We start from the raw sequence: 11,914 nt of genomic DNA on the forward strand, positions 1-11,914 counted from the left end.
TGTATGTACACACTGGCTGCACCAGTAGAATAGTGAGTGCAGCTCTGGAGTATAATACAGGATGTAACTCAAGATCAGTACATGATAAGTAATGTAATGTATGTACACAGTGACTGCACCAGTAGAATAGTGAGTGCAGCTCTGGAGTATAATGCAGGATGTAACTCAGGTTCAGTACAGGATCAGAAATGTAATGTATGTACACAGTGACTGCTCCAGCAGAATAGTGAGTGCAGCTCTGGAGTATAATACAGGATGTAACTCAAGATCAGTAGATGATAAGTAATGTAATGTATGTACACAGTGACTGCACCAGCAGAATAGTGAGTGCAGCTCTGGATTATAATACAGGATGTAACTCAGGATCAGTAATGTAATGTATGTGCACAGTGACTGCACCAGCAGAATAGTGAGTGCAGCTCTGGAGTATAATACAGGATGTAACTCAGGATCAATACAGGATCAGTAATGTAATGTATGTACACAGTGACTCTACCAGGAGAATAGTGAGTGCAGCTCTGGAGTATAATACAGGATGTAAATCAGGATCAGTACAGGATCAGTAATGTAATGTATGTACACAGTGACTGCACCAGCAGAATAGTGAGTGCAGCTCTGGAGTATAATACAGGATGTAACTCAAGATCAATACAGGATCAGTAATGTAATGTATGTACACAGTGACTCTACCAGAAGAATAGTGAGTGCAGCTCTGGAGTATAATACAGGAGGTAAATCAGGATCTGAAATATAATGTATGTACATAGTGACTTCACCAGCAGAATATTGAGTGCAGCTCTGGAGGATAATACAGGATGTAACTCAGGATCAGTACAGGATCAGTAATGTAATGTATGTACACAGTGACTGCACCAGCAGAATAGTGAGTGCAGCTCTGGAGTATAATACAGGATGTAACTCAGGATCAGTACAGGGTCAGTAATGTAATGTATGTACACAGTGACTGCACCAGCAGAATAGTGAGTGCAGCTCTGGAGTATAATTCAGGATGTAACTCAGGATCAATACAGGATCAGTAATGTAATGTATGTACACAGTGACTCCATCAGCAGAATAGTGAGTGCAGCTCTGGAGTATAATACAGGAGGTAACTCAGGATCAGTACAGGATAAGTAATGTAATGTATGTACACAGTGACTCCACCAGCAGAATAGTGAGTGCAGCTCTGGAGTATAATACAGGATGTAACTCAGGATCAGTACAGAATAAGTAATGTAATGCATGTACACAGTGACTGCTCCAGCAGAATAGTGAATGCAGCTCTGGAGTTTAAAACAGGATGTAACTCAGGATCAATACAGGATCAATAATGTAATGTACATACACAGTGACTGCACCAGCAGAATAGTGAGTGCAGCTCTGGAGTATAATACAGGATGTAACTCAGGATCAGTAATGTAATGTATGTACACAGTGACTGCACCAGCAGAATAGTGAGTGCAGCTCTGGAGTATAATACAGGATGTAACTCAGGATCAGTACAGGATCAGTAATATAATGTATGTACACAGTGACTGCACCCGCAGAATAGTGAGTGCAGCTCTGGAGTATAATACAGGATGTAACTCAGAATCAGTAATGTAACGAATGTACACAGGCTCTGCCCCAGCAGAATAGTGAGTGCAGCTCTGGAGTATACTACAGGATGTAACTCAGGATCAGTACAGGATCAGTAATGTAATTTATATACACAGTGACTGCACCAGCAGAATAGTGAGTGCAGCTCTGAAGTATAATACAAGATGTAACTCAGGATCAGTACAGGATAAGTAATGTAATGTATGTACACACTGACTGCACCAGCAGAAGAGTGAGTGCAGCTCTGGAGTATAATACAGGATGTAACTCAGGATCAGTACAGGATCAGTAATGTAAAGTATGTACACAGTGACTCAACCAGCAGAAGAGTGAGTGCAGCTCTGGAGTATAATACAGGATGTAACTCAGGATCAGTAATGTAAAGTATCTACACAGTGACTGCATCAACAGAATAGTGAGTGCAGCTCTGGAGTATAATACAGGATGTAACTCAGTATAAGTACAGGATCAGTAATGTAATGTATGTACACAGTGACTGCACAAGCAGAATAGTGAGTGCAGCCCTGGAGTATAATACAGGATGTAATTCAGGATCAGTACAGGATAAGTAATGCAATGTATGTACACACTGACTGCACCAGCAGAAGAGTGAGTGCAGCTCTGGAGTATAATGCAGGATGTAACTCAGGATCAGTACAGGATCAGTAATGTAATGTACGTACACAGTGACTCCATCAGCAGAAGAGTGAGTGCAGCTCTGGAGTATAATGCAGGATGTAACTCAGGATCAGTACAGGATCAGTAATTTAATGTATGTACACAGTGACTGCACCAGCAGAATAGTGAGTTCAGCTCTGAAGTATAATACAGGATGTAACTCAGGATCAGTACAGGATAAGTAATGTAATGTACGTACACAGTGACTCTACCAGCAGAATAGTGAGTGCAGCTCTGGAGTATAATACATGATGTAAATCAGGATCAGCACATGATAAGTAATGTAATGCATGTACATAGTGACTCCACCAGCAGAATAGTGAGTGCAGCTCTGGAGTATAATACAGGATGTAACTCAGGATCAGTACAGGATCAGTAATGTAATGTAAGTACACAGTGACTGCACCAGCAGAATAGTCAGTGCAGCTTTGGAGTATAATACAGGATGTAACTCAGGATCAGTACAGGATCAGTAATGTAATGTAAGTACACAGGGACTGCACCAGCAGAATAGTGAGTGCAGCTCTGGAGTATAATACAGGATGTAACTCAGGATCAGTAATGTAATGTATGTACACAGTGACTCCACCAGCAGAATAGTGAGTGCAGCTCTGGAGTATAATACAGGATATAACTCAGGATCAGTACAGGATCAGTAATGTAATGTATGTACACAGTGACTGCACCAGCGGAATAGTCAGTGCAGCTCTGGAGTATAATACAGGATGTAACTCAGGATCAGTAATGTAAAGTATGCACACAGTGACTGCACCAGCAGAATAGTGAGTGCAGCTCTGGAGTATAGCACAGGATGTAACTCAGTATAAGTACAGGATCAGTAATGTAATGTATGTACACAGTAACTGCAACAGCAGAAAAGTGAGTGCAGCTCTGGAGTATAATACAGGATGTAACTCAGGATCAGTACAGGATCAGTAATGTATAATATGTACACAGTGACTGCACCAGCAGAAAAGTGAGTGCAGCTCTGGAGTATAATACAGGATGTAACTCAGGATCAGAACAGGATCAGTAATGTAAAGTATGTACACAGTGACTCCACCAGCAGAAGAGTGAGTGCAGCTCTGGATTATAATACAAGATGTAACTCAGGATCAGAACAGGATCAGTAATGTAAGTATGTACACAGTGATTCCACCAGCAGAATAGTGAGTGCAGCTCTGGAGTATAATACAGGATGTAACTCAGAATCAGTACAGAATCAGTAATGTAAAGTATGTACACAGTGACTCCACCAGCAGAAGAGTGAGTGCAGCTCTGGAGTATAATACAGGATCTAACTCAGTATAAGTACAGGATCGGTAATGTAATGTATGTACACAGGGACTGCACCAGCAGAATAGTGAGTGCAGCTCTGAAGTATAATACAAGATGTAACTCAGGATCAGTACAGGATAAGTAATGTAATGTATGTACACACTGACTGCACCAGCAGAAGAGTGAGTGCAGCTCTGGAGTATAATACAGGATGTAACTCAGGATCAGTACAGGATCAGTAATGTAAAGTATGTACACAGTGACTCAACCAGCAGAAGAGTGAGTGCAGCTCTGGAGTATAATACAGGATGTAACTCAGGATGAGTAATGTAAAGTATCTACACAGTGACTGCACAAGCAGAATAGTGAGTGCAGCCCTGGAGTATAATACAGGATGTAATTCAGGATCAGTACAGGATAAGTAATGTAATGTATGTACACACTGACTGAACCAGCAGAAGAGTGAGTGCAGCTCTGGAGTATAATACAGGATGTAACTCAGTATAAGTACAGGATCAGTAATGTAATGTATGTACACAGTGACTGCACAAGCAGAATAGTGAGTGCAGCCCTGGAGTATAATACAGGATGTAATTCAGGATCAGTACAGGATAAGTAATGTAATGTATGTACACACTGACTGCACCAGCAGAAGAGTGAGTGCAGCTCTGGAGTATAATGCAGGATGTAACTCAGGATCAGTACAGGATCAGTAATGTAATGTACGTACACAGTGACTCCATCAGCAGAAGAGTGAGTGCAGCTCTGGAGTATAATGCAGGATGTAACTCAGGATCAGTACAGGATCAGTAATTTAATGTATGTACACAGTGACTGCACCAGCATAATAGTGAGTTCAGCTCTGGAGTATAATACAGGATGTAACTCAGGATCAGTACAGGATAAGTAATGTAATGTACGTACACAGTGACTCTACCAGCAGAATAGTGAGTGTAGCTCTGGAGTATAATACATGATGTAAATCAGGATCAGCACATGATAAGTAATGTAATGCATGTACATAGTGACTCCACCAGCAGAATAGTGAGCGCAGCTCTGGAGTATAATACAGGATGTAACTCAGGATCAGTACAGGATCAGTAATGTAATGTAAGTACACAGTGACTGCACCAGCAGAATAGTCAGTGCAGCTCTGGAGTATAATACAGGATATAACTCAGGATCAGTAATGTAATGTATGTACACAGTGACTCCACCAGCAGAATAGTGAGTGCAGCTCTGGAGTATAATACAGGATATAACTCAGGATCAGTACAGGATCAGTAATGTAATGTATGTACACAGTGACTGCACCAGCGGAATAGTCAGTGCAGCTCTGGAGTATAATACAGGTTGTAACTCAGGATCAGTAATGTAAAGTATGCACACAGTGACTGCACCAGCAGAATAGTGAGTGCAGCTCTGGAGTATAGCACAGGATGTAACTCAGTATAAGTACAGGATCAGTAATGTAATGTATGTACACAGTAACTGCAACAGCAGAAAAGTGAGTGCAGCTCTGGAGTATAATACAGGATGTAACTCAGGATCAGAACAGGATCAGTAATGTAAAGTATGTACAAAGTGCCTGCACCAGCAGAAAAGTGAGTGCAGCTCTGGAGTATAATACAGGATGTAACTCAGGATCAGTACAGGATCAGCAATGTAAAGTATCTACACAGTGACTGCATCAACAGAATAGTGAGTGCAGCTCTGGAGTATAATACAGGATGTAACTCAGTATAAGTACAGGATCAGTAATGTAATGTATGTACACAGTGACTGCACCAGCAGAATAGTGAGTGCAGCTCTGGAGTATAATAGAGGATGTAACTCAAGATCAGTACAGGATCAGTAATGTAATGTATGTACACAGTGACTGCACCAGCAGAATAGTGAGTGCAGCTCTGGAGTATAATACAGGATGTAACTCAGTATAAGTACAGGATCAGTAATGTAATGTATGTACACAGTGACCGCACCAGCAGAATAGTGAGTGCAGCTCTGGAGTATAATTCATGATGTAACTCAGGATCAGTAATGTATGTCACAGTGACTGCACCCGCAGAATAGTGAGTGCAGCTCTGGCGTCAAATACAGGATGTAACTCAGGATCAGTAATGTAATGTATGTACACAGTGACTGCACCAGCAGAATAGTGAGTGCAGCTCTGGAGTATAATACAGGATGTAACTCAGGATAAGTAATGTAATGCCTGTACACACTGACTGCACCAGCAGAAGAGTGAGTGCAGCTCTGAAGTATAATACAGGATGCAACTCAGGATCAGTACAGGATCAGTAATGTAATGTATGTACACAGTGACTGCACCAGCAGAATAGTGAGTGCAGCTCTGGAGTATAATACAGGATGTAACTCAGGATCAATACAGGATCAGTAATGTAATGTATGTACACAGTGACTCTACCAGGAGAATAGTGAGTGCAGCTCTGGAGTATAATACAGGATGTAACACAGGATCAATACAGGATCAGTAATGTAATGTATGTACACAGTGACTCCACCAGCAGAATAGTGAGTGCAGCTCTGGACTATAATACAGGATGTAACTCATGATCAATATAGGATCAGTAATGTAATGTATGTACTGTACACAGAGACTCCACCAGGAGAATAGTGAGTGCAGCTCTGGAGTATAATACAGGATGTAACTCAGGATCAATAGAGGATCAGTAATGTAATGTATGTACACAGTGACTGCACCAGCAGAATAGTGAGTGCAGCTCTGGAGGATAATACAGGATGTAACTCAGGATCAGAAATGTAATGTATGTACACAGTGACTGCACCAGCAGAATAGTGAGTGCAGCTCTGGAGGATAATACAGGATGTAACTCAGGATCAGTAATGTAATGTATGTACACAGTGACTGCACCAGCAGAATAGTGAGTGCAGCTCTGGAGTATAATACAGGATGTAACTCAAGATCAATACAGGATCAGTAATGTAATGTATGTACACAGTGACTGCACCAGCAGAATAGTGAGTGCAGCTCTGGAGTATAAAACAGGATGTAACGCAGGATCAGTACAGGATCAGTAATGTAATGTATGCACACAGTGACTGCACAAGCAGAATAGTGAGTGCAGCTCTGAAGTATAATACATGATGTAACTCAGGATCAGTAATGTAAAGTATGTACACAGTGACTGCACCAGCAGAATAGTGAGTGCAGCTCTGGGGTATAATACAGGATGTAACTCAGGATCAGTACAGGGTCAGCAATGTAATGTATGTACACAGTGACTGCACCAGCAGAATAGTGAGTGCAGCTCTGGAGTATAATACAGGATGTAACTCAGGATCAGTACAGGATCAGTAATGTAATGTATGTACACAGAGACTGCACCAGCAGAATAGTGAGTGCAGCTCTGGAGTATAATACAGGATGTAACTCAGGAACAATATAGGATCAGTAATGTAATGTATGTACACAGTGACTCCACCAGCAGAATAGTGAGTGCAGCTCTGCAGTATAATACAGGATGTAACTCAGGATCAATACAGGATCAGTAATGTAATGTGTGTACACAGTGACTGCACCCGCAGAATAGTGAGTGCAGCTCTGGAGTATAACACAGGATGTAACTCAGAATCAGTAATGTAATGAATGTACACAGGCTCTGCCCCAGCAGACTAGTGAGTGCAGCTCTGGAGTATACTACAGGATGTAACTCAGGATCAGTAATGTAATTTATGTACACAGTGACTGCACCAGCAGAATAGTGAGCGCAGCTATGGAGTATAACACAGGATGTAACTCAGGATCAGTAATGTAATGCATGTACACAGTGAGTGCACCAGCAGAACAGTGAGTGCAGCTCTGGAGTATAATACAGGATGTAACTCAGGATCAGTACGGAATCAGTAATGTAATGTATGTACACAGTGACTGCACCAACAGAATAGTGAGTGCAGCTCTGGAGTATAATACAGGATGTAACTCCGGATCAGTACGGAATCAGTAATGTAATTTATGTACACAGTGACTGCACCAGCAGAATAGTGAGTGCAGCTCTGGAGTATAATACAGGATGTAACTCAGGATCAGTAATGTAATTTAGATACACAGTGATTCCACCAGCAGAATAGTGAGTGCAGCTCTGGAGTGTAATACAGGATGTAACTCAGGATCGGTACAGGATCAGAAATGTAATGTATGTACACACTGGCTGCACAAGCAGAATAGTGAGTGCAGCTCTGGAGTATAATACAGGAGGTAACTCATAATCAGTACAGGATCAGTAATGTAATGTATGTACACAGTGACTGCACCAGCAGAATAATGAGCACAGCTCTGGAGTATAATACAGGATGTAACTCAAGATCAGTACAGGATAAGTAATGTAATGTATGTACACAGTGACTGCACCAGCAGAATAGTGAGTGCAGCTCTGGAGTATAATACAGGATGTAACTCCGGTTCAGTACAGGATCAGTAATGTAATGTATGTGCACAGTGACTGCACCAGCAGAATAGTGAGTGCAGCTCTGGAGTATAATACAGGATGTAACTCAGGATCAGTTCAGGATCAGTAATGTAATGTATGTACACAGTGACTGCTCCAGCAGAATAGTGAATGCAGCTCTGGAGTATAATACAGGATGTAACTCAGGATTCGTACAGGATAAGTAATGTAATGTATGTACAAAGTGACTGCACCAGCAGAATAGTGAGTGCAGCTCTGGAGTATAATACAGGATGTAACTCAGGATCAGTAATGTAATGTATGAACACAGTGACTGGACCAGCAGAATAGTGAGTGCAGATCTGGAGTATAATACAGGATGTAACTCAGGATCAGTACAGGGTCAGTAATGTAATGTATGTACACAGTGACTGCACCAGCAGAATAGTGAGTACAGCTCTGGAGTATAATACAGGATGTAACTCAGGATCAGTACAGGATCAGTAATGTAATGTATGTACACAGTGACTGCACCAGCAGAATAGTGAGTGCAGCTCTGGAGTATAATACAGGATGTAACTCAGGATCAGTAATGTAATGTATGTACACAGTGACTGCACCCGCAGAATAGTGAGTGCAGCTCTGGAGTATACTACAGGATGTAACTCAGGATCAGTAATGTAATGCATGTACACAGTGAGTGCACCAGCAGAACAGTGAGTGCAGCTCTGGAGTATAATACAGGATGTAACTCAGGATCAGTACGGAATCAGTAATGTAATGTATGTACACAGTGACTGTACCAGCAGAATAGTGAGTGCAGCTCTGGAGTATAATAGAGGATGTAACTCAGGATCAGTACAGGATCAGTAATGTAATGCATGTACACAGTGACTGCACCAACAGAATAGTGAGTGCAGCTCTGGAGTATAATACAGGATGTAACTCCGGATCAGTACGGAATCAGTAATGTAATTTATGTACACAGTGACTGCACCAGCAGAATAGTGAGTGCAGTTCTGGAGTATAATACAGGATGTAACTCAGGATCAGTAATGTAATTTAGATACACAGGGATTCCACCAGCAGAATAGTGAGTGCAGCTCTGGAGTGTAATACAGGATGTAACTCAGGATCGGTACAGGATCAGAAATGTAATGTATGTACACACTGGCTGCACCAGTAGAATAGTGAGTGCAGCTCTGGAGTATAATACAGGATGTAACTCAAGATCAGTACATGATAAGTAATGTAATGTATGTACACAGTGACTGCACCAGTAGAATAGTGAGTGCAGCTCTGGAGTATAATGCAGGATGTAACTCAGGTTCAGTACAGGATCAGAAATGTAAAGTATGTACACAGTGACTGCACCAGCAGAATAGTGAGTGCAGCTCTGGAGTATAATACAGGATGTAACTCAAGATCAGTAGATGATAAGTAATGTAATGTATATACACAGTGACTGCACCGGCAGAATAGTGAGTGCAGCTCTGGATTATAATACAGGATGTAACTCAGGATCAGTAATGTAATGTATGTGCACAGTGACTGCACCAGCAGAATAGTGAGTGCAGCTCTGGAGTATAATACAGGATGTAACTCAGGATCAATACAGGATCAGTAATGTAATGTATGTACACAGTGACTCTACCAGGAGAATAGTGAGTGCAGCTCTGGAGTATAATACAGGATGTAACTCAGGATCAATACAGGATCAGTAATGTAATGTATATACACAGTGACTGCACCAGCAGAATAGTGAGTGCAGCTCTGGATTATAATACAGGATGTAACTCAGGATCAGTAATGTAATGTATGTGCACAGTGACTGCACCAGCAGAATAGTGAGTGCAGCTCTGGAGTATAATACAGGATGTAACTCAGGATCAATACAGGATCAGTAATGTAATGTATGTACACAGTGACTCTACCAGGAGAATAGTGAGTGCAGCTCTGGAGTATAATACAGGATGTAACTCACGATCAATACAGGATCAGTAATGTAATGTACATACACAGTGACTGCACCATCAGAATAGTGAGTGCAGCTCTGGAGGATAATACAGGATGTAAATCAGGATCAGTACAGGATCAGTAATGTAATGTATGTACACAGTGACTGCACCAGCAGAATAGTGAGTGCAGTTCTGGAGTATAATACAGGATGTAACTCAGGATCAGTAAGGTAATGTATGTACACAGTGACTGCACCAGCAGAATACTGAGTGCAGCTCTGGAGTATAATACAGGATGTAACTCAAGATCAATACAGGATCAGTAATGTAATGTATGTACACAGTGACTGCACCAGCAGAATAGTGAGTGCAGCTCTGGAGTATAATACAGGATGTAACTCAAGATCAATACAGGATCAGTAATGTAATGTATGTACACAGTGACTCTACCAGAAGAATAGTGAGTGCAGCTCTGGAGTATAATACAGGAGGTAAATCAGGATCTGAAATATAATGTATGTACATAGTGACTGCACCAGCAGAATATTGAGTGCAGCTCTGGAGGATAATACAGGATGTAACTCAGGATCAGTACAGGATCAGTAATGTAATGTATGTACACAGTGACTGCACCAGCAGAATAGTGAGTGCAGCTCTGGAGTATAATACAGGATGTAACTCAGGATCAGTACAGGGTCAGTAATGTAATGTATGTACACAGTGACTGCACCAGCAGAATAGTGAGTGCAGCTCTGGAGTATAATTCAGGATGTAACTCAGGATCAATACAGGATCAGTAATGTAATGTATGTACACAGTGACTCCATCAGCAGAATAGTGAGTGCAGCTCTGGAGTATAATACAGGAGGTAACTCAGGATCAGTACAGGATAAGTAATGTAATGTATGTACACAGTGACTCCACCAGCAGAATAGTGAGTGCAGCTCTGGAGTATAATACAGGATGTAACTCAGGATCAGTACAGAATAAGTAATGTAATGCATGTACACAGTGACTGCTCCAGCAGAATAGTGAATGCAGCTCTGGAGTTAATACAGGATGTAACTCAGGATCAATACAGGATCAATAATGTAATGTACATACACAGTGACTGCACCAGCAGAATAGTGAGTGCAGCTCTGGAGTATAATACAGGATGTAACTCAGGATCAGTAATGTAATGTATGTACACAGTGACTGCACCAGCAGAATAGTGAGTGCAGCTCTGGAGTATAATACAGGATGTAACTCAGGATCAGTACAGGATCAGTAATATAATGTATGTACACAGTGACTGCACCCGCAGAATAGTGAGTGCAGCTCTGGAGTATAATACAGGATGTAACTCAGAATCAGTAATGTAATGAATGTACACAGGCTCTGCCCCAGCAGAATAGTGAGTGCAGCTCTGGAGTATACTACAGGATGTAAATCAGGATCAGTACAGGATCAGTAATGTAATTTATATACACAGTGACTGCACCAGCAGAATAGTGAGTGCAGCTCTGGAGTATAATACAGGATGTAACTCAGGATCAGTAATGTAATGCATGTACACAGTGAGTGCACCAGCAGAATAGTGAGTGCAGCTCTAGAGTATAATACAGGATTTAACTCAGGATCAGTAATGTAATGCCTGTACACAGTGAGTACACCAGCAGAATAGTGAGTGCAGCTCTGGAGTATAATACAGGATGTAGCTCAGGATCAGTAATGTAATGAATGTACACAGGCTCTGCCCCAGCAAAATAGTGAGTGCAGCTATGGAGTATAATACAGGATGCAACTCAGGATCAGTAATGTAATGTATGTGCACAGTGACTGCACCAGCAGAAGAGTGAGTGCAGCTCTGGAGTATAATACAGGATGTAACTCAGGATCAGTAATGTACGTACACAGTAACTGCACCAGCAGAATAGTGAGTGCAGCTCTGGACTATAATACAGGATGTAACTCAGGATCAGTACAGGA

Source organism: Phyllobates terribilis, unplaced genomic scaffold (genome assembly GCF_046119375.1).
Source record: "Phyllobates terribilis strain yellow unplaced genomic scaffold, ASM4611937v1 Scaffold_13__5_contigs__length_258822181, whole genome shotgun sequence".
Taxonomy (NCBI): Eukaryota; Metazoa; Chordata; class Amphibia; order Anura; family Dendrobatidae; genus Phyllobates; species Phyllobates terribilis.